At 35.7% G+C, this 22,932-nt stretch overlaps 1 protein-coding gene and 1 pseudogene across 16 annotated transcripts in view; both read left to right on the forward strand.

The window, feature by feature from the left end:
• The window catches only part of ROBO2 (roundabout guidance receptor 2), a 1,625,768-nt gene that overhangs the window by 555,120 nt on the left and 1,047,716 nt on the right, over positions 1–22,932 (forward strand). The gene's annotated exons all lie outside the window — the stretch shown is intronic.
• Positions 3,971–5,354, forward strand: LOC116634144 (annotated as a pseudogene).

Genomic DNA, 22,932 nt, shown 5'->3' on the forward strand with positions numbered 1-22,932 from the left:
TGATAATGTATGCTTTATAGTAAGAATTTGTAACTGGGACTTGGTCAGCAACAAAAAGCTGACAAGGCTCTTTTGCCACTCTGCCAGATGCCCCCAAAGTGTCCTTTTCTCCCTTCCTCCCTCCATGCCCACACCCATCATTGCTCACACCAAGGAAGAATCTATGCAGGTTACAGAGAGTGAGTTTACTCCCTCTTATGACCTTCCCCCACATTTGGGAAGCCTCCACAAAAATTGCATTAATGAATTTGAAATTCAAAATGTGACTCAAAACACATTCTTGTATTCAGTTGTAGATTTCCTATCATTATTGGAGAAGCGGCAACAATAAAGTGATGTGACGTATTATCTTTTTTCAATATTATATTTTGTTAGTAGACTGTGAACTTGGCTGTCATTCCACTTTAAAATTTACCAGTGTTCTTGTCCACACTCTCTTGTCTTCTTTCACCCTCTCCCAACCATTTCTAGTGAAATAAATCTCCAGAGAATCATAAAATCATAGAAAATTAAACTAGAAAAGACCCGAGAGATCATATATTCTATTTCCTTTATTTTAGAGATGAAACTGAGGCTCAATTTTCTATAATTTGACAAACATTATGACCTAAAAATAGTATTCAAAGGAAATATAAATATTGTTAGAAGGAGAACTTCCCAGACAGAATGATATTCTGGAATGGTCTGCAAGTCCCTGTGGGTAATTAGGCAGATGGCTTATTGCTTAATCTCTAAGTCAAGTTCAGGTTTTCTCTCCTTACTTTAAAAGTAAATGTTACTCAAAGGGATAGTGAGTTTTTTTCACAGTTAAGAAACAGACATGGGAAATACCAGAGCACTTTTCAGCAAGATTAGCTTCAGCAAGAACCTATTTCTCAACTTATAAGATGAGAAATAGGTCTAGTTACATGGTATTTCATATATACATTTTGTAATCTCATATGATTTTCTTCAACTTTTCTGTAATAAAATATGCACACAGTGTGATTGGCAAGTACGGTGTTTTTGAATGGGCATGAATACATGTAAATATATATATTTAAATGTTTTATTTGTATACATACATATGTATAAATATGTTTAAAGAATGCATTTGCTCATTGGGTGAATTCCACCATATTCTAACAATATAGTTGCCTATTTAGAAATTTGCGGCAGGGGTGGAAATTAGCAGTAACTAAGAGGAAAAAAGAAAAGTAAAGGGATGACAATTTGTTAAATCCTTACCATGGGTCAGGCGTCAGACTACTGGCTTTACGTATATCTCAATCAATCTTCACAATAGCACTAATAGGTTGATGTCTCTTCATCTCAGCAATAAAAAAGTTGAGTCTCTAGGGAGGTTAAATGACTCTCCTTGGGTCACATAGATGGCAAGTGGTAGAGTATGAATTCCTGCTCAAATCCAATTGGCAGCAAAGAAAAACAGCTAAAGATAAAATGGCATTTACTATTCATAAGTATTTTACATATTTTTTTACATATATTGATCCATTTTATCATCATAGAAACTAATGGGGTTGATATTGTTATTCCCATTTTATAGATAGGAAAACTAAAGCCACTAGGAGCTTTAGTAACTTGCTAAAGTGCACACAACTAGAGTGACACATCCTGGATACAAATCCAGGTTGCCTGGCTTCACTCTGTACTTAAATTCACTTATCTACACCACTCTCCAAAGTGGACACCTTGTCCCTTTCGTCATGGTCAATTTTCTGAAACTGCTTTGAGGCACAAAACATCAACAATCACATATCTTGGGAGTAGGAGACTTTAATTTCATCTGGTCCCAGGACTTCAGCTAGATAGCTATCAAATCATTCTGAACTCAACCAGAGATCTAAGAAAAGGATAGCTGCAACTCTACAAATAGAAAAGCAACTATTTTCTGCAAGAATGACAAGATGGAAAAACTCACCTCCAAAAAAGAGAACAAGAGGCAGTACTGACTGCCAGGGACCTAATCAGTACAGATATAAGTAAGATGTTGGAACTAGAGTTCAGAATAATGATTATAAAGATACTACCTGGGCTTGAAAAAAAGCATAGAAGACACTAGGGAATCCCTTTATGGAGAAATAAAAGAACTAAAATCTAATCAATTCAAAATAAAAAAGGCTATTAATGAGATGTAATAAAAAAATGGAGGCTCTGACCCCTAGGATAAGTGATACAGAAGAAAGAATTAGTAATATAGAAGACAAAATGATGGAGAATAAAGAGGCTGAGAAAAAGAGAGATAAACAACTACTGGATCATGTGGGGAGAATTTGAGAGATAAGTGATACCGTAAAGTGAAACAATATTAGAATAATTGGGATCCCAGAAGAAGAAGAAGAAAGAGAGAGAGAGAGGGACAGAAGGTATATTGGAGCAAATTATAATGGAAAACTTCCCTAATCTGGAGAAGGAAACAGGCATTCAAGTCCAGGAGGCACAGAGAACCCCCCTCAAAATCAATAAAAATAGGTCAACATCCTGACATATAATAGTGAAACTTGCAAATCTCAGAGACAAAGAGAACATCCTGAAAGCTGCTCGGGACAAGGGATCCATAACCTACAAGGGTAGAAATAATAGACTGGCAGCAGACCTATCCACAAAGACCTGGCAGGCCAGAGAGGAATAGCATGATATATTCAGAGTGCTAAATGAGAAAAATATGCAGGCAAGAATTCTTTATTCAGCTAGGATGTCTTTCAAAATAGAAGGAGAGATAAAAAGCTCCCAGGACAAACAAAAGCTAGAAGAATTTGTGATCACTAAACCAGCCCTGCAAGAAATATTAAAAGGGATTCTTTAAGTGAAGAGAGAGCCCAAAAGTAACATAGACCAGAAAGGAACAGAGACAATATACAGAAACAGTGACTTTATGGGTAATACAGTGGCACTAAATTCATATCTTTCAATAGTTACTCTGAATGTAAATGGGCTAAATGCCCCAATCAAAAGACACAGGGTATCAGCTTGGATTAAAAAGCAAGACCCATTGATACACTGTCTGCAAGAGACTCATTTTAGACCCAAAGACACCTCCAGATTGAAAATGAAGGTGTGGAAAACCATTTATCGTGCTAATGGATATCAAAAGAAAGCTGGGGTGGCAATCCTTATATCAGACAAATTAGATTTTAAACCAAAGACTGTAAAAAGACATGAGGAAGAACACTATATCATAATTAAAGGGTCTATCCAACAAGAACTAACAGTTGTATATATTTATGTCCCTAACATGGGAGCAGCCAATTATATAAACCAATTAATAACAAAATTAAAGAAACACATTGACAATAATACAATAATAGTCAGGGACTTTAACACCCCACTCACTGCAATGGACAGATCATCTAAGCAGAAGATCAACAAGGAAACAAAGGCTTTGAATGACACACTGGACCAGATGGACTTTACAGATATATTCAGAGCATTCCATCCTGAAGCAACAGAATACACATTCTTCTTGAGTGCACATGGAACATTCTCCAGAATAGATCACATACTGGGTCACAAATCAGGTCTCAACTGGTACCAAAAAATTGGGATCATTCCTTGCATATTTTTAGACCACAGTGCTTTGAAACTGGAGCTCAATTGCAAGAGGAAATTTGGAAAGAACTCAGATATGTGGAGGCTAAAGAGCATCTTACTAAAGAATGAATGGGTCAACCAGAAAATTAAAGAATTAAAAATAGTCATGGAAACAAATGAAAGTGAAAACACAACTGTTCAAAACCTTTGGGATGCACTAAAGGGGGTCCTAAGAGGGAAGTATATAACAATACAAGCCTTTCTCAAGAAACAAAAAAGATCTCAAATACACAACTTGACCTTACGTCTAAAGGAACTGGTGAAAGAACAACAAATAAAGCCTAAACCCAGTAGGAGAAGAGAATTAATAAAGATTAGAGAAGAAATCAATGAAATAGAAACCAAAAGAACAGTAGAACAGATCAACGAAACTAGGAGCTGGTTCTTTGAAAGAATTAGTAAGATTGATAAACCTCTGGCCAGACTTATCAAAAAGAAAAGAGAAAGGAGAATGAGGCGAAGATGGAACTGAAGCTGGGCACAGGCAGTGGACACAGTCCTGCCAAGAGCCGAAGATGTCAATGAACATATACTCAACGTCAGGTCACCAGTGATAACCTGAGTCTACATGACATGCTGGCCTAGATCAGTGAGTCTCTGCAGCTAAATCTGACGAAGATCGAACAGTTGTGCTCAGGGGCTGCCCATTGTCAGTTTATGGACATGCTATTCCCTGGGGATCCATTGCCTTGAAGAAAGTGAAATTCCAGGCTGAGCTAGCACGTGAATACATCCAGAACTTCAAAATACCACAAGCAGGTTTTAAGAGAATGGGTGTTGACAAAATAATTCCTGTGGACAAATTAGTAAAAGGAAAGTTTCAAGACAATTTTGAATTTGTTCAGTGGTTCAAGAAGTTTTCTGATGCAAACTATGATGAAAAAGACTATGACCCTGTAGCTGCTAGACAAGGTCAAGAAACTGCAGTGGCTCCCTCCCTTGTTGCTCCAGCTCTGAACAAACTGAAGAAATCTCTCAGCTCTAGCAGTACAGCTCCTCAGAGGCCCATTGCAACACGCAGAACTACTGCAACCCCTAAGGCTGGGCTGGGTGTGGTGAAAAAGAATCCTGGTGTGGGCAATGGGGATGATGAAGCAACTGAAATGATGCAGCAGGTCAATTTACCGTCGAAGACTTGGAGAAAGAAAGAGATTTCTACTTTGGAAAGCTAAGGAACATTGAATGGATTTGCCAGGAAAACAAGGGGGAAAACAACCCTGTATTGCAGAGGTTGTGGACATTGTCTGCCACAGACGAAGGCTTTGTGATACCTGATGAAGGGGGCCAGGGGAGGAACAAGAAGAATATTAACAGCCTGGACCAGCAGGGCAACATCTGAATTCTTCACTCCAAATCATGTGCTTAACTGTAAAATATCCCCTTTTATTATTCTTAGAGGACTTACTGGTTTCTTTTCATGAGCAAACAGTACCTCTTCTTAAAGTGCACTTTGCAGAAGTTTCACCCCTTTTCCAATGAGTTTGAGTTAGGAACTTTTACCCTGTAGCAGAGCAGTATTAACATCTAGTTGGGTCACCTAGGGAACAAAGAGGCTGACCATGGGGCTCACTGTATGGACGCTGGTAACACTGATTGCTGGAGAAGGTGTTTTTATGGAATACACTGAGGTGGAGACCTTAGTAGAGAAATGTACAGACTGATTTGAATTTTAAGCTAATGTGAAATCTTGGCAGAGAACGTTTTAATAAATAAATGCCTTAAGAGTATTTAAAATTAAAAAAAAAAGAAAAGAAAAGAGAAAGGAGCCAAATAATTAAAATCAGGAATGAAAGAGGAGAAATCACAACCCACACCAAAGAAATACATACAATTATAAGAACATATTATGAGCAACTATATGCCAACAAATTAGGCAATCTGGAAGAAATGGATGCATTACTAGAAACTTAAAAACTGCCAAAACTGAAACAGGAAGAAATAGAAAACCTGAAAAGACTCATAACCAGCAAGGAAATTGAAGCAGTCATCAAAAATCTCCCAACAGAGTCCAGGGCCAGATGGCTTCCCAGGGGAATTCTACCAGCCATTTAAAGAAGAATTAATACCTATTCTTCTGAAGCTGTTTCAAAAAATAGAAATGAAAGGAAAACTTCCATCCTCTATAAGGCCAGCATTACCTTGATCCCAAAACCAGACAAAGACCTCACCAAAAACAATTACAGACCAATATCCCTGATGAACATGGATGCCAAAATTCTCACCAATAACCACCCTATAGGATCCAACAGCACATTAAAAGAATTATTCACCACGACCAAGTGGGATTTATTCCTGGGCTGCAAGCGTGGTTCAACATCTGCAAATCAATCAATGTGATACACTACATTAATAAAAGAAAGGACAGGAAACATATGATCCTCTCAATTGATGTAGGAACAGCATTGGACAAAGTGCACCATTCTTTTTTTTTTTTTTTTTTAAGATTTTATTTATTTATTTGACAGAGACACAGCGAGAGAGGGAACACAAGCAGGCCGAGTGGGAGAGGGAGAAGCAGGCTTCCCGCTGAGCAGGGAGCCCGATGCGGGGCTCGATCCCAGGACCCTGGGATCATGACCTGAGCCGAAGGCAGACGCTTAACGACTGAGCCACCCAGGCGCCCCACAAAGTGCACCATTCTTGATTAAAACTCTTCACAGTGTAGGGATAGAGGGAACATAGCTCAATATCATAAAAGCCATATATGAAAAGCCCAAAGTGAATATAATTCTCAATGGGGGAAAAACTGAGAGCTTTTCCCCTAAGGTTAGGAACATGGCAGGGATATCCACTATCGCCAGTGTTGTTCAACATAGTATAGAAGTCCTAGCCTCAGCAACCAGACAACAAAAGAAATAAAAGAAGTCAAACTCTCACTCTTTGCAGATGACATGACACTTTATGTTGGAACACCCAGAATACTCCACCCCAAAATTGTTAGAACTTATACAGGAATTCAGCAAAGTGGCAGGATATAAAATCAATGCACAGAAATCAATTGCATTTCTAAACACTAACAATGAGACAGAAGAAAGAGAAACTAAGAAGTCGATCCCATTTACAATTGCACCAAAAACCATAAGATATCTAGGAATAAACCTCACAAAAGAGGCAAAGGATCTGTACTCAGAAAACTATAGAACACTCATGAAAGAAATTGAGGAAGACACAAAGAAATGGAAAAACATTCCATGCTCATGGATTGGAAGAGTAAATATTGTTAAAATGTCTATGCTACCCAAAGCAATCTACACATTCAATTTAATCCCTATCAAAATACCATTAACTTTTTTCACAGAGCTGGAACAAATAATCCTAAAATTTGTATGGAACCAGCAAAAGATCTCGAATTACCAAAGGAATATTGAAAAAGAAAACCAAAAGTGATGGCATCACAATTCTGGACTTCAAGCTCTATTACAAAGCTATACTCATCAAGACAGTATGATACTGCACAAAAACAGACACATAGATCAATGGAACAGAATAGAGAACCCAGAAAATGACCCTCAACCTATGATCAACTAATCTGAGAAAACAGGAAAAAATACCCAATGGAAAAAAAGATAGTCTCTTTAACAAATGGTATTAGGAAAATTGGACAGCCACATGTAGAAGAATGAAAGTGGACCATTTCCTTACACCATACACAAAAATAGACTCAAAATGGATGAAAGACCTAAATGTGAAACAGGAATCCATCAAAATCCTAGAGGAGAGCACAGGCAGCAAACTCTTTGACCTCAGCCGCAGCAACTTCTTGCTAGACACTCTCTAAGAGCAAGGAAAACAAAGGTGAAAATGAACTATTGGGACTTCATCAAGATAAAAAGCTTTTGTATAGCAAAGGAAACAGTCAACAAAACCAAAAGACAACCGACAGAATGGAAGAAGATATTTGCAAATGCCTTATCAGATAAAGGGCTAGTATCCAAAATCTATAAAGAACTTAACAAACTCAACACCCAAAGAACAAATAATCCAATCAAGAAATGGGCAGAAGACATGAACAGACATTTCTCCAAAGAAGACATACAGATGACCAACAGACACATGAAAAAATGCTCAACATTAATTCGGCATCAGGGAAATCCAAATCAAAACCACAATGAGGTACCACCTCACACCAGTCAGAATGGCTAAAATTAACAAGTCAGGAAATGACAGATGTTGGCGGGGATGTGGAGAAAAGGGAACCCTCCTACACTGTTGGTGGGAATGCAAGGTGGTGCAGGCACTCTGGAAAACAGTATGGAGGTTCCTCAAGAAGTTGAAAATATAGCTACCCTATGACCCAGCAATTGCACTGCTGGGTATTTACCCCAAAGATACAAATGTAGTGATCCGAAGGGGTACCTGCACCCCAATTTTATAGCACCAATGTCCATAATAGCCAAACTATGGAAAGAGCCCAAATGTCCATGGATAGCTGAATGGATAAAGATGTGGTATATATATATATACATACAATGGAATGCTACTCAGTCATCAAAAAAATGAAATCTTGCCATTTGCAACAACGTGGATGGAACTAAAGGGTAATATGCTAAGTGAAATAAGTTAGTCAGAGAAGGACAATTATCATATGATCTCACTTATATGTGGAATTTAAGAAACAAAACAGAGGATCATGGAGAAGAGAGGAAAAAATAATCCAAGATGCAATCAGAGAGGGAGACAAACCATAAGAAACTCTTAATCATGGGAAACATACTGAGGGTTGCTGGAGGGGAAGGGGTGGGGTAACTGGGTGATGGACATTAAGGAGGGAACATGATGTAATGAGCACTGGGTATTATATAAGACTGATGAATCACTGACCTCTACCTCTGAAACCAATAATACATTATATGTTAATTAATTGAATTTAAATAAAAATAAATTAATTAATTAAAAAATAAACATTTCATTAAAAATGAAAAATTTAACCAATCATAAAAATGTTAAATTAAAAAAATAGCAATCACATATCTTCTCAACATACAGTACTGAGAATCCAAACAGGCTAATGCCTAAATGGTTTTATGCAATCTACATGTATTTTGTTCTCTTGCCATGACAAATACCCTGAATATTTGCCTGAAATGAGAAATCGTTTTATGTAGATAGATAAGAAAGTACCATGTTCACATTACTTCTCATTTTAGATTAAAATACTCTTTAATATTATATTTTATAAAGAGTTACTGTCCTTTTGGAAAGTCCTGATTTTTATCTTCTTTATCATTCCAAGGAGAGTTCTCTCTCTCTCGTTCTTTATCATCATGGAGGATTCTCTTTTGTTTCTATATTTGGCAAAGATACATTGGCATAAGATTTAGAATACATTGAAATTACTTAATGTTAAATGAAATATATAGCACTATATTAGTTAGACATTATCAGGTAGGCTTCTGTAATAGCGACCAGAAATAAAAGTGGTGGTACATAAAAAAAAATTTTTGGAGCAAGGCAGTCCACAAGAGTCACAGAGTGCCAACATGTCATCAAAGACCCAGGTACTCTCTGTATTCTGCTTCAAAATGTCCACTTGAGGTTGACTCAGAATTTCTGTGTTCCAGAAAGCAGGAAAGAGGAAGGTCAGAGAGTCAAAGGGGTGCTCCTCAGAGCCAGGTCGGGTCTCTTTAAGAGGCCTCGCTGGAAGTTCCACACAGCATTTTTCATTCTTATATTAGTCACATGATAGCAACCAGCTAGCAAGGCAGATTAGGATAGCCTTTTATCTGAGATGATATGATGCTTTGACATCTTAAAATTTCCTATTTGTTAAAAAAAGCTAATATATTTCAAGGCTATATATACCTATTCTAAAGTATCAGCTCACATCTTATCTAAATGTTACTACAGACTTAAACTCCCTGATGCATATTGCTGAACAAGCACTTACTGAATACTTAATTACAAGCTAAAATTAGTCCTTGGCCATAGGGACTGATCAAAGATGAGTAACAGTTTATCCATCTCTCAAAACCTAAATTTGATGAAGAAGAAAGACATATAAACTCATATCACATAATGTGAAATATATTTAAGATGTGGTAGTTATACAAAGAAGGAAAACTGACTTGTGAGGTGGGGGTGGACTGGAAAAGGGACTGGAAAAACTTCCCAAAGGAGATGAAATGTGATCAGGAATGAGAAAGTTGAGTCAGATTTAACTGCAAATCAAGGAAAGAATAACTCAGACAGAATAGGTTTCCAAAACCTTATTGCATATCCATTTATGTTTAATATATAACGATAGTTTAATGCTTGAAGATATGACATGAATGCATGGCCAGAAATCCAAGGATCTAGATCAGGATCATCAAACAACAACTCACTGCTAAATCTTATTTGTGGCATGATTTTGATAAATAAAGCTTTATTGGAACACAGCCATACCCATTGTGTCATAAGCATATTGTTTATAACTGCTTTCACACAACAGCTGACTTCTGCAGTGGCAGCAGAGACAAATGGTCTATAAAAGATAAAAATATTTATCATTTTTCCCTTTATAGAAAAAGTTTGCTGAATCCTGATGTAGACCTCAGACATTTGCACAGGTATAAAAAAATGATCTGATCATTTCAAAAATAAATTAACATGTAGGATGCCAAACCTTCCCAAAGTTCCTGGCTGCAACTACAAAGCAAAATGAGATGGAGGGTTAAAGGTGAATAAACACACTACCATCAAGGGATAAGTTTAATAAACTAGTTTAACATCTTGAAAGAAACAACCACCATTGTAGCCTATAAAAAAATATCAAATGTCCTAGATTTTACCTTCCTCACTTTTACATACCAGGCAATTGGCATGTTAGACATTAAAGACTGCCAAAATGGCAAACGTGGACCTTATCCCCTTGTTAGAAGACCTATAAAACAGAAACAGAAATAGAGAAAAGGAAGTGATCTGTAAAATATGTGTTTCCATTTAGTACTCTTTTTTTTTCCCCTTAAAGTATCTGGTTTAGGGTTTAGTACCTTTGACCCGGATCAGTCCTTACCTTTTCCCAATGTTCCGACGCATTGATGCACTTGACAAGATCAATATAACTTGAACAGAGGAGGGAGAATCAAGGAACTTATGTACCCAAAATAAGTCGATCAGCCCAAAAACATAAGAACAAATTCAGAGCACCCAGACATCAGTCAAACAGGGAAATTCTATTCCTTTGTAATAACAATATAAATACATCTTAGTCCCTGTCCCTGTCAGGTGACAAGATACAAACCAGAAATGTTTGGTTCTCTGTCTCTAGTACAGGTTGGTTCTGATCAACTCTTAATAAACTGGATCATTGATCACCTGATCAACTGTTAATGGGCTGGTGATCATCAGTGATCACCAGCCAATCAGAAGTATTTGTTATTATAATGATAAATAGGTTGGAGTAGTAGAGAGAATATTGGATTGAGAAGCAAAGATGTTAACATTTACTGAGTTTTATAACTAGAAAGAATCTTAAGAGTCATCTAGGCTAACCTTTAATTTTTGTTGTGGAGGAAAACCAGGTCCAGATGAACAATATGATCCAGATATTAATCTAGGCCCAATCTACTGAGGGACCTTAGAGATGAATTCTCAACTTTTCATGTAAAACTGCTTTTTTCATGTAAAACTCACATGAATCAAATAATCATGAGAAAAACCTCTGCATTACAGGATGCTAACAGCCCACATCTTAAACAAACAAACCCCACTAGTTTTAAGAAGGGTCTTTCTGATTTTTAGATTAAGGGTTCAGGATGTAACCTTTCAGATCTGGACTACTCTGTAATGTACAAAACGTTGCTTTGCATTCTTTTTTTTTTTTTTTTTTTAGTAGACAAGAACAGGGGAAGCAAGTCTTTAAAACAGACATGTCTGAGTCCAGATTGGAAAGTTTTACCAACTTACCAATTCTGTATCTTGGGTAAGATAAATTTCTCAAACTCTATGAGCCTCAAATTCTTCACTGGATAAGTAGCAATATTAATGCCTACATTTGGGCATTGTTTTGAGGGTTATGATAAAGTATCTATAGACAAGCACCATATTCAGCACATAATAAATGCTGGAGAGATGGTAACTCACCATGCGTATTTTCTGTTTTTCCTTGCCTTCTTTGGCTGCATTTCTCCTTTGACATTGACTTTTAAAAACATCTCATCTTTCTTCTCTCTCCCTCTGCCCCTTCTGCTCATGCTCTCTTACTCTCTCTCTCATAAATAAATAAAAAAATAAATAAACAAACAAATAAATCTTTTAAAAAATCTCACATTTCTATGTTTGCACCACTTTATATAAAGTTACTACAAATTTGGTAAAACTCATTTTAAAAATTTTTATTTATAGAGTAGGAATAATGATCAATGTTTATAAGGGACTTGGCAATATAATTTGCTCTACTTTGATTATATTTGCATCTGCATGTGGCTTTGAAGTTAGCTATTTGACTGAAGTGATCAGTTTGGTGTTTAAAAATGTTAACTTGATTTTCTTTTTTTTCATTTTGAGGAATTTCCTTAATTCCTTATCTGTACTGAAGAAATTGACCAGTTTTGTCATAATGCAGACACAGCTCTAAGAATGGCATTTTACATTATTGATTGTATGCAAAAAATGTTTTTCTCTCTGTATCCAGTATGTTTCTAGGTCCCTCCTTGCCTCCAATAGTTGCTGTGTGCTCAGGGTATGTAGAATCATTTCAGTGTTGGCCCAAGTACATCGTGGGGTAATTAGAGAAATAAATCTATTCTCCCCAACTCATTGTGTGTATTCAAGAGCCAAATGGAATTTTTTTTTTGTAATCACCTAATGGTTTGAGATTATTCACACCACTGCTTATTTCCTAATTCCAACTGTTGATCCATGTGTCTTACTCTCTGTTTCTCTATTATTTAATAAAATATATTTGACCAGAAAGGAGAATCAAGGCAATATTTGTAAAAAATTAATTAATTTGAAAAATGAAATTTCAAGTTTAAAAAACAATCAGATAAACTCTTTTCTTGTTTATTAAGATTTCTAAAGGTATGGAGAGTTACTCAGTATTTTCAAGGGCAGGAGTAAGAAGCAAAAATTCACTCTAATGCCAACAACCCAAAAGAAACTCTATGTTTAGACAAATAATTTACCTCCATAGTATATTGAACTAAGATTCTACTGAATGTCCCATCTCCATTTTGCCAGGGCAACTCATCCACCTATGCTGTGCACACTGTACTACTGATTAGCATAAGTAGAACTAGTGAATGCAAGAATCGATTGTCAAGTGATGTCTTTTTCTTGCCATGAATCCCTCTCCTCTTTTTATCCTGATCTGAATTAATTTAGATGATTTCCAGTGAAGACTAGAGGCTAGATCCCCATTACTTTCCTGTCAGACGATAGAATTAAATCTGAGATGCCAAACTCTAGATTTTTTTTGGCTCTATCTTGATTTCTCTTATGTAATTCTCTCTGTCTCTGTATCTCTCTTTTTATTCTGGATCTACCCTACAGCTAGTGTTACCAGTGGGATATTTGGCCTTCTTTTGTTTTATAGAAGATCAACTCCAATCGTGCTAAATTTTTCTAGCTTCTTCAGGACTCTGGGAGATAATAATACACTGATTATACCATAATGGCATCCCGATCGTGTGTGTGTGTGTGTGTGTGTGTGTGCGTGTGTGTGTGTGTGATATGCCTTTCTAAAGAAGAAGACTAAATGATCAATAATTTTATTTCTATAGATGATTTTTGATGACTGCCAATATCATCAGAATCAAAGTGGTTTACCAGGAAGGATCAGTCTGAAAAACATTGACTCCAAGCCTGGGAGTGAAAATGGGGAGAAAATTGTTAGTGACTTTGTTATGTGTATGTGTATGTTTTCACATGCCAGGCAAAAATCTCAGAAAAATCTGAGGGGAATGAAAAATTATGTCCAGGTTTAAAGTCTTGTTTTTAAAAGGTAAACAACACAAAGAAATTTCAGAAAATGGTCATAAGGAATGACAATGGAACCAGTGAATTTGTATATAAACCCTCTTTGTGTTTAGTATGATTTGGCAGCAGGAGAGGATTAATATCTACATGTATTAGAAAAACAGAGCGTGCAAAGTATCCTGTATTTGGAAACACACTTACGAAGAGTGACACAATTATTTATCAAAGGGAACACAGATTAAATATCATGGAAACTACCCTAATTTTGTAAAGTGGGTATTTGACACATGCCCTATGGGTCACTGGAAACTAGATATATTGACAAATTAGAAAGTCCATTACAGATAATAAATGATTCAAGGTGAGGATGACAATTTTTAAGTACCTAGATACTTGCCATAACTATTTGTGCTAACCTCCAAATACCTATAATTTAAAGATTATGGGACACTTTTCAATGAAATTAAATGATTTCAATCAGTTAGGACTGTTATTTATCCACAATGAGTGGATTTTCTTATCTTGATGCTAGGTTTCTTGGTTTATGATCCGTTAAAATAATGTGTGTATTGAAGATTGTAGGCTGTCACCCAGTTGTTTTCATTATTTATGACATGTCATTTGCCTCAGTTTTAAAATGATAGCACTTTGAAATGTGCCAGGCTTTCCGGCACAGGGTGTTGTTGTGTTGTTGTTTTTTTTTTTTTTTAAACCTATGAACTTTTTATTTCTAACAAATTCATAAAATCAAATAAATCAACAACTTGATTTCTACTACTCCAATTCAATTTAGTTAGGGACCCATGTAAATCAATTTATAATGAGTCAAGCAAGAGAATTTGAAGAAGAAAAAAAAGGAGTCTGGAAAACAAAGAAAACTATATCCAATAACAGATACTAAGGTGTAAACATGAACTATTACTTTGTTTTTAAGAGTCTGTCTTTTTCTGCTAGATTGTAAACCCCCTAAGGGCAGCAAGACCATTTACCCATTTTTTTAATGCCAGTTTCTAACACATAGGAGGCATTGAGTAAATGAGTAAAAGAAAAGGAGAGTTACAGATAGATATTTTGGCCATTGTTAAAAAATTTAATTTTTCCATATGAGATAAGGTGAAGGAGAGTCTTCATGGTTTCCAAATATGTTTCTTCTAAATAGTTAAAAAAACATTTTTTAAAAACTCCCGTGGTATTAATTTGTGTCTGACAATTTAATGAATGAGCTCTTTAAAAGCAGGTTTCCCTAGGCTTAGAGGCAAGAAAGTAAGCATTGTTTCAAGTAAAGATGGATTTTCCTTGTATGTAATTTTATCTTTTCTTTCTTTTTTAAGCTGAAAAAAAATCTTTTATTTCAGAATCTTACTTTTCTGAGTCACTTACAATGTTTTCTCAACCAATGTGGGCAAATAGTGCTGTTATATTAGGAATGCACTAAAAAAAGAGGGGGGTGTTTAATTTCTCTTATCTCTTCCAGACAGACTGTAATTAGAATTAGCCAGGGTTTTACTTAATTTTGCAGGAGTTCTTGTGTACAGGCTTCATATCCTTAGTATAATTAACATTGTATCACTCCCATTAGTGTTTTTAAGCACTTAAATTGTGCCATAATGGTCACAGCTAAAGTTGCCATTAAAGGGCAATTGCTATTTATTATGCTCATAAAGTAGACACTTTACTACAGAAAATATACATATATACTAGGGTTCCATTTAGAAAGCAGGAATAGACAGTGCCATTAGTTATGGTACCCTTGGGCTGAAAGGGCTGTCTCAAATTGATCCTATTCTTATTCTATTCAGTAGGCAGTGGGGAAATCTAAAAGCAGATGACAAATCATTGCTTTTTTTGTTTTTAAGCAAAGTTTTGATTAGCTGAGTTTCCTTATAGACTCATAAAATGTTGGTGTTGGGAACAACCTACGAGATGATTGAGTCCAACCCTCTCATTTTATACATAAGGAAATTGAGACAGGAGTTTAGGTGTCAATCTCAAGGTTATAGAAGCATTTAGTGGACTTAGGATTAGAAGTCAGATCATAAGACTTGCAGTTCTCATGCCACTTCACCAGGCATTACTGAATTAATTTACCATTAGATTTTCTATTCTTTTGTTCCTGGCAAATGATTGACACCGCTTTGATTAGGTTTAGTTTCGTTGACTAGCAAGGTGCATTGAGTTTCATTTACATGATACCTTTAGTTGATTTCAGAGTCAACCATGTCATGTAGGTATTAAAGAGGGTTTAGTTTTACATGTTTGCAGATTACACATGGTTTTGTTGTTGTTTTATTTCATTTTGTTTTTCAAGATTCCTTTTATTGGAAACTGTAGAATTATCCTTCATGCCATTGGTCTTTGTTATCAAAAAGAGAACTCTACAAAATTTTAGTTTTTATACTAATCATATTATACATTCAGTTTGTGGTTTCTTTTCTGTAGGTTAATTTTCTCTCCCAAACCGTGGTGAGTGGGAGATATTTTATTCAGTTGAATTGTTGGGACTCAACACAAACCATTTATAGGAGTAAACAATTATCACTGAAATGAGAACAATTTAGTGGTCTTGCATGATTAATGCCCTACATAAATTCTTTATGACATTGAATTGAAAGATGATGTTATGAATCTATAATAGGAAGTTAACAGAATGTGTCACCTTTTGATTAGTTTCTGAGGAGACAGGCCTTGCAATCAGTGATTTTGTAATGGTCAGGGCCCTATAAAACTACCATATTTGTTCTCTGTAAATTAAAATTTAGAAGCCTTGATGATATATGTCCTTAGACCAGCTGGGGAAAAGTGCCTGAAAGAGGAGATTACTTAATATATTTTTTTCCAATAGATTTCAGCTGTAAATGTGAGTTGTATTTTTCTCTTTCATGTCATCATTACTTCAGAAAGCCTAACAGCAATTATAAATTTCTCTTTTATAATTATTTATATTTGGGAAGAAAAACTTTTAAAAAGTGCTAAATTGCATGTAAATTTTGGTAAAAGTCAGACTAATATAGATATATACTTAAATAACTATAAATATTTTCTGAAAAGGGGCACAGAATGGAATATAGAATCTGTCATGAAAATAAAAAATATATATCATAGATGCAAAGGATCTCATAGAACATCTTACCCAACTTTTACTTGTGGAGGAGGCATTAAAATTTCAAAAAAAAGGAAGTACAAGAAGTGTTTTAAGATGATATAGTTCATTAGTTGCCACATTAGGAGTAATATCTGAGTATATTTTTTCCATTTTATCTTGCGGAGTTCTAATTTATTTTTTTTCCATCCTCTTCTTAGTGACACAAACCAGGCATTCTTCATATTCACTCGTTGAATCAATACATGCTTTTTGAGTACCTACTATATGCCAGATACCACTGTTCTAGGCATTGGAAGAAAAGGAATGAATAAATGAGATTAAAATACCCACAATGCTGACATTTACGTTTGGGAGGTAGAGATGGGGATGATTTATTAAAAAGTAAAATATATAGCATATTATATAATGATAAATATTATTTAGAAAATACAGCAGAAAAGAGAGATGGGTGGGTATTATAATTTTAAATAAGAGAGGGAAGAATTCACCAAGCCTTTAGTGAAGACAGATAGTGAGGGAACAACACAGCTATCTTCAGAAGAGCATTTCCAGCAGAAGGAATCCAGTCTTTATGCAACAGTGTGCCTGCTAAGTTTGGGAAATACTCTGTCTAGTGAGAAGGAGTGAGAAAGAGGAGGTGAGAGATGAAATAGGGGTGTGGAGAGCAGAATTTTAAAGCCTCCTAAACAACAAAAAGGACCTTAGCTTTTACTTTGAATGAGATAGGAATTAACTTATTTATTCTTAACTCATCCAACAAATATTTGGTGACTTCCTACTAGGTCCCAAGTATTGTTCAGATCGCTGGAAATATATTTGTAAACTCAAAACTTCAGCTTTGATTCTCAGATAAATGGGGTACCATTGGAGAGTTCTGAGCAAAGGAATCACCTAATATATTTACCTTTGACAGAAGCCTCGTGGGGTGATGCTGTGCATGGGGTTGATTATGGGACAGATTAGCAGGGGATCACATTTTGAAGCAATTGCAATAACCTAGCATTGTAGGGGCTTGGACCAGATAGGGGAATTGAAGGGAGTTGAAAGGGTTCAGACACTGAATATTTTGCATATAGAGATAATAGATTCTTATGATGATTACCTGGCAGACATTCTATTATCTAGATTTCTCTCATGCCACATTTGGGCCATGGTTAACTAAAAACACCATTCTAGGGTACTCTTTCTGCCCAAAAATGCACCACTCACATCTCTATCTTACTTTGCTCATAATGACCACTTCCCTGTGTTATGTCCTGCCTTTTTCTCCACTTTCCCATTATAACTTACTTCATGCTCAACCTCCATAGAGTTTGAAAATCAGAAAACCTTTTTTCCTCTCAAGTTACTTGGGTTTTACAATGAAAGTGATCTTTTGTTTGGGTACATGCAAAATCTTATTTTTAAAAATGAATCTCACTTTGACCTTTTTTCCTTAGGCTCTACCCACCTTGTCTTCAATAAAATGAATGCATAAGCATCAAAGGGTAGAGAGCTTGGGGAAATGGTAATTATTAAGACACAAAATATACAATAGGTATTAATTCAAAAAAATATTGTCCTGCTGCAGGAATAAAGATAGCAATAGGGCTGGCATATGGTATTACTGTAAAGTACCTTCAATCTCCCTCTTTACCTTCATTCCCTTTAAGGACACTACCGTTCCTATCAGAAGAGTCTCCATTAGCCTGGCTTATATTCCCCACGTCTATGCTCTACTCCTCCTTCATTATAGAAGTTTATAAATTCAGTTGTGCTAGGATATAAATCACCATTAAAGTGTAAAGTTTTATGTCCCAATAGAATTTGGCTCTTTGCAGCAAATAAGGTCATGAAATGGGAATTCTGTTAAATACAATATAGGTTGTTTGTTTCTCGCCTCACCTTGGGCAAAATGAATTAGGTATGTATCAAGGGGTTCTTGAACTTGGGGCATTATAAAAATGAAGAAAGAATCCATTGAGAATGAATGAAAGTATACTCTAAAATGAAAACTGTATTATTTTTACCACTCAATAACTGGACCAAATGCATGTACAGCATACCACAAATATTTTAGAGTAAGCTTCTGATAACATTTTTCACTTCCTTGTCACTAAGGATCTGCAGATAAGGGACTTTGATCTGGTTTGAATTTCTCTTCTTTTAGATTCAGTGGATGCCTTTTGGTGTCCTCTGCTATTCATTCTTATCCCATTTGAAGCCAAATTCTTTAAAGGACATAAAAATGTTTTCTCAGTGTATTTTTCAATAGACTAATTTATAATATTTTAAAACATGACATAAAACTTACATCATGAAAAAAGTAAAACAGCTGCTTTATACCTTTTCTGATATTCTCCCTGTCTTTTGATTTTTGTTTTGTTTATGCTGTTTTGTTTTTGGTGTCGTAAGCACAAGCTTATACTGTCACCTGGTAATCTTCAGTGGTTTAATGAAGTTGTTGCATCAGAGCTTTTAGTGCTATTTGTTGGGAGAAAAAAAAACCCCACAAACTTTTGTCTTAATTTTTGGTTCTTCAAATGCTTATGGTTTATTTTGATAATAAATATTAAAGCTACCACTCACTAAATGCATATTAACACTGGAGTTTTACCCTCATTATTATCTTTAATTCTCCCAACTCCCATGGCAAGTTTGTTATAAGGTCCATTTTACAGATGAGGAAACTGAGGCTCAAAGAAGTTAAATAGTTTGCCTAAGGTCATGTATCTAGTAGGAGTCTGAGCAGAAGCTGGATGCATTCCTCTCCAACACTACAGTCTAAGCTCTTAGCAAATAAGGAGTGCAGTTCTTGCTAACACACTGCTTCTCTTGGCCTCACTTACACCAGATATTGCTTTGTCTACATGTGGTGTCCTGTCCCACCACCCTCCCTCTCCCAGCTCAGCCTTTTATTTTGTTCTCTTCTCAGCAACAAGTCTCTTTGCCTCAGAGCTGAATGCCAAATTTATCATCTCTTCTTTTGGTGAAAAAGTCATTACCTGATTTTTTAATTAGTTGAAAATAAGTGATCAGAAAGCAGAACACTGCAACACAGGTTAGCCATGAGACACCTATCTCTCCAGCAGCCTTGGGAACATTGAATTCTTTACCTAACATGCTTACTTTTGTAGGCTGTTGTCTTCCTCAACCTTGGCTGCTATAACAAAACGTCATAAACGGAGTGGCTTATCAACAACAGAAATGTATTTGTTCATAGTTCTGGAATCTAGAAGTCTGAGATCATGGTGTTAGTTGGCATGGTCTGATTCTGGTGAGAACCCTCTTCTCGGTTAAAGGTCACAGACTTTCCCTTGTATCCTCACCAGAGGGAAAAGCTCTCTGGCCTCTTCTTACAAGGGCACTAATCCCATTCATGAGGGCTCATTCTGATGACCTAATTACCTCCCAAAGGTAATACCAATTCCAAACATCATCACATTGAGGATTAGATTTCAACATATGATTTTTGGGGGAACACAAGTGTTCAGTCCATAATAGTTGCCCAAGCAAGCTAACCACCATCATATCACCTAAGAGTGGGAAACCAGTAGTTTGTTTTAAATGTGGCTGTGATTGTCTATGCCTTCAGCTGTCCCTAAGTATGATAAAAATTGCAAGAATTTGTCACTAAAGTTTTTTCAGTAACTTGTTAACTTCGTACCATTGATAGACAATTTGCCTTATAAGTAAAACGTACCGTCATGACCTTACCACTTTATATTCTCTGTCAGTAGTGACAGGTGATTTTCCTCTCCTCAAATTAGGCAACTATTCTAGCAACTTGAAGTAATTTTTGTAACATGATTGACATGTGGAAGAGTGATATATCTCTTTCACTAAAAAGATGCATATTATAAGTAAGGAGCCCCTATGCACCTATAAAACTTCTATACTGATAACTCTGAGGAAGAAAGCCAGTAAAAATTATTCTTATTCCATCCCTATGGACATCATTAGAAGCTTTGAGAATAGTAGGGTCATTTTTTTAAATATTAGTTTCTTGCAATAAAGACATAGTTGAAGTAACTTTTAAAATGCAACATATATTTGAGAAACTAAGAAGCTATTGAAAATTTTAGATATGAGTTGAAAGAAAATAATCCATTCTCTTCATCTGGAAGATATCCAGTTGCTTTCATCTTGTTTTATATTAAACATGTTTTAAAGAAATATTCAAATTCTACTAAAAGAGGATTTCATCAGAGGGAAGAATATTTAGTAATGAATTTCCATGCTTTCAAATTTATTCATGCCTTCAAATAAAATATTTTTTAAGGTATAAATCTCTTTAGACCATGCAGATGTCATAAAATTTAGACAAGAGTATAGAGAAATGCCAATTTGTTGGGATGTGATGATTAGATACATGCATGACAGACAATGTGAATTCAAGGGGATGTTTTGTATTCTTCTCTTTTATTTCTGTGAAGATAACTTTCCAACTCAGGATTAATGTGGTATTTGGAGTAAAAATAGGCTAAATTGTTCTTACGAAGTGCTCATCTTTTGAGGACCTGCAACAGGTATATAACTCCAGGAGTAAAACGTGTTCACAGCTCCTTCAAGAAAAATGCACATTATGTGAATACATTTTTTGCACTTAATAGTTTAAAAATACAAAAACATATTGGCCTCCAGACATAAACAAAATTAATCCAAAGTGCTAAGAGGGGAAATCAAACACACACACACACACACACACACACCCCTACACACACCACCCATATTTATACACATGTGGGTGAGTGTATGTATGCAGAAAAGGAAGAGATTCTGGCTCACCTATGTACAAAATCTCAAAAGAACAAAAATTTTCAGTACTTGGTTTTTCCTCTCCCTTCTCTTTTCCACAGAGGCAATTTCTACAGTGTCCATTAAGATTATAACTTCTACAAAGAAGGTGTCTTTAAATTTTTCAAGCCATAGTTATTTTTTTTTCCTTTTCTAAATTCACATTAACATGCCACTCATTTAGTACTTTAATTGGTACAACTTTAAAATAGGCATCTATTCTCACAAACCACTGTTCACTATTTTCATTTCTCTTCTGAGATAGGGCATGTATAAAGCCTGTGTCACCCACGGAACTATGAACTTACTGGTGTGAAAACTGATCTCTTACCTTGTAATAGTCACATACATCCAGTAGGGTGCTAGGGTGTGGTTAATAAAAATACTGCATTGTTTTTCATTCATGGATAAGAGGCACAAAATTCAAGACTAAATAAATCAAGTAACATTTTCACAGATTTCCCCCCCACACACTAAAATTTTTGAGTTGTATTACCCATCCTAAGTAGTAAAGTATAAAAGTTTAGATATTTAAACCTTTAGAATAACCTAGAACTATGATTCTGCTCCTTGTTCAAAGAATGTGAGGCAAATGAATTCTACTAGAAATAGCCTATGAAAAAAATGTCTAAATATAAAGAGACTAGTAGGTCAGACAATAACAGGATTTGCCTATTCTCATCTTTCTTTATTGAGGTTTTTCTACTTTCGTATGTCAGAAAGCTTATAGCATTAAAGTTTAACCAACAAAAATTTTCTGACAGAGTTTCAGTTATCAGGCCAACGATCCAGAAGAGGGTAAGAGGATGCTGCATCTCAGTGAGAGAGGAGGAACATTTGGAGTTAAGGCATTCAAGGAAACGCCCAATTGTAATGAAAGCATCATGAAAAATTGAATATACCGGAGGAGATCCGTAGCCAGTTTTGGACCCTGCTGGGGAGCAGCTAGCCAAGATTTTTAATATAGATATTTCCCTTTTAAATGACTCTCTGAGAATGCAGCATAAGCTTTAATGGTACTTATTCACCTAAAACAGCATTCAGTAACAGAGTGAAGCATGCATTAGGAATCAAAACAAGATTTTTCAGAAGAGGTGTGACTCAAGTAGGATGTTGAAGGAGGGGAGAGTATGTATTAAAGGGGGACAAGAGAAATGGCTTCTGGATGTGGGGAGTACGGGGAGAATGAAAGCTCACATGGTAACCTGATCAGAGTTGGGCCTTGGGAATGCATAAGAAATAGGATTATACAGTGAGGGTGGGGCTGGACTCAAGTGGAGAAGTTTGAACTGAATGCAATAGGTAAAGAGAATCATTTTATTTTTAAGACCCAGCATCTGGACCTTACTTTGTTCTAGTCCTGTGATCATTTACAAATATCAGACATCTTCCACTGAAGAAATACTAGGGCATACAGAAAAACAAAATGAGAAAATTAAAAACCCCATAAACTTACCACCCAGACTGAACCACTTTTAATTCTTAAGATACATCCCTTTTATGTGAAACTTCCTGTCAAGAAAAGGTTAAACATTAAATTGGGAACTCGAAGCAAGTCCGTG

This window comes from Phoca vitulina, unplaced genomic scaffold (genome assembly GCF_004348235.1).
Source record: "Phoca vitulina isolate PV1807 unplaced genomic scaffold, GSC_HSeal_1.0 scaffold8, whole genome shotgun sequence".
In the NCBI taxonomy this organism is placed as follows: domain Eukaryota; kingdom Metazoa; phylum Chordata; class Mammalia; order Carnivora; family Phocidae; genus Phoca; species Phoca vitulina.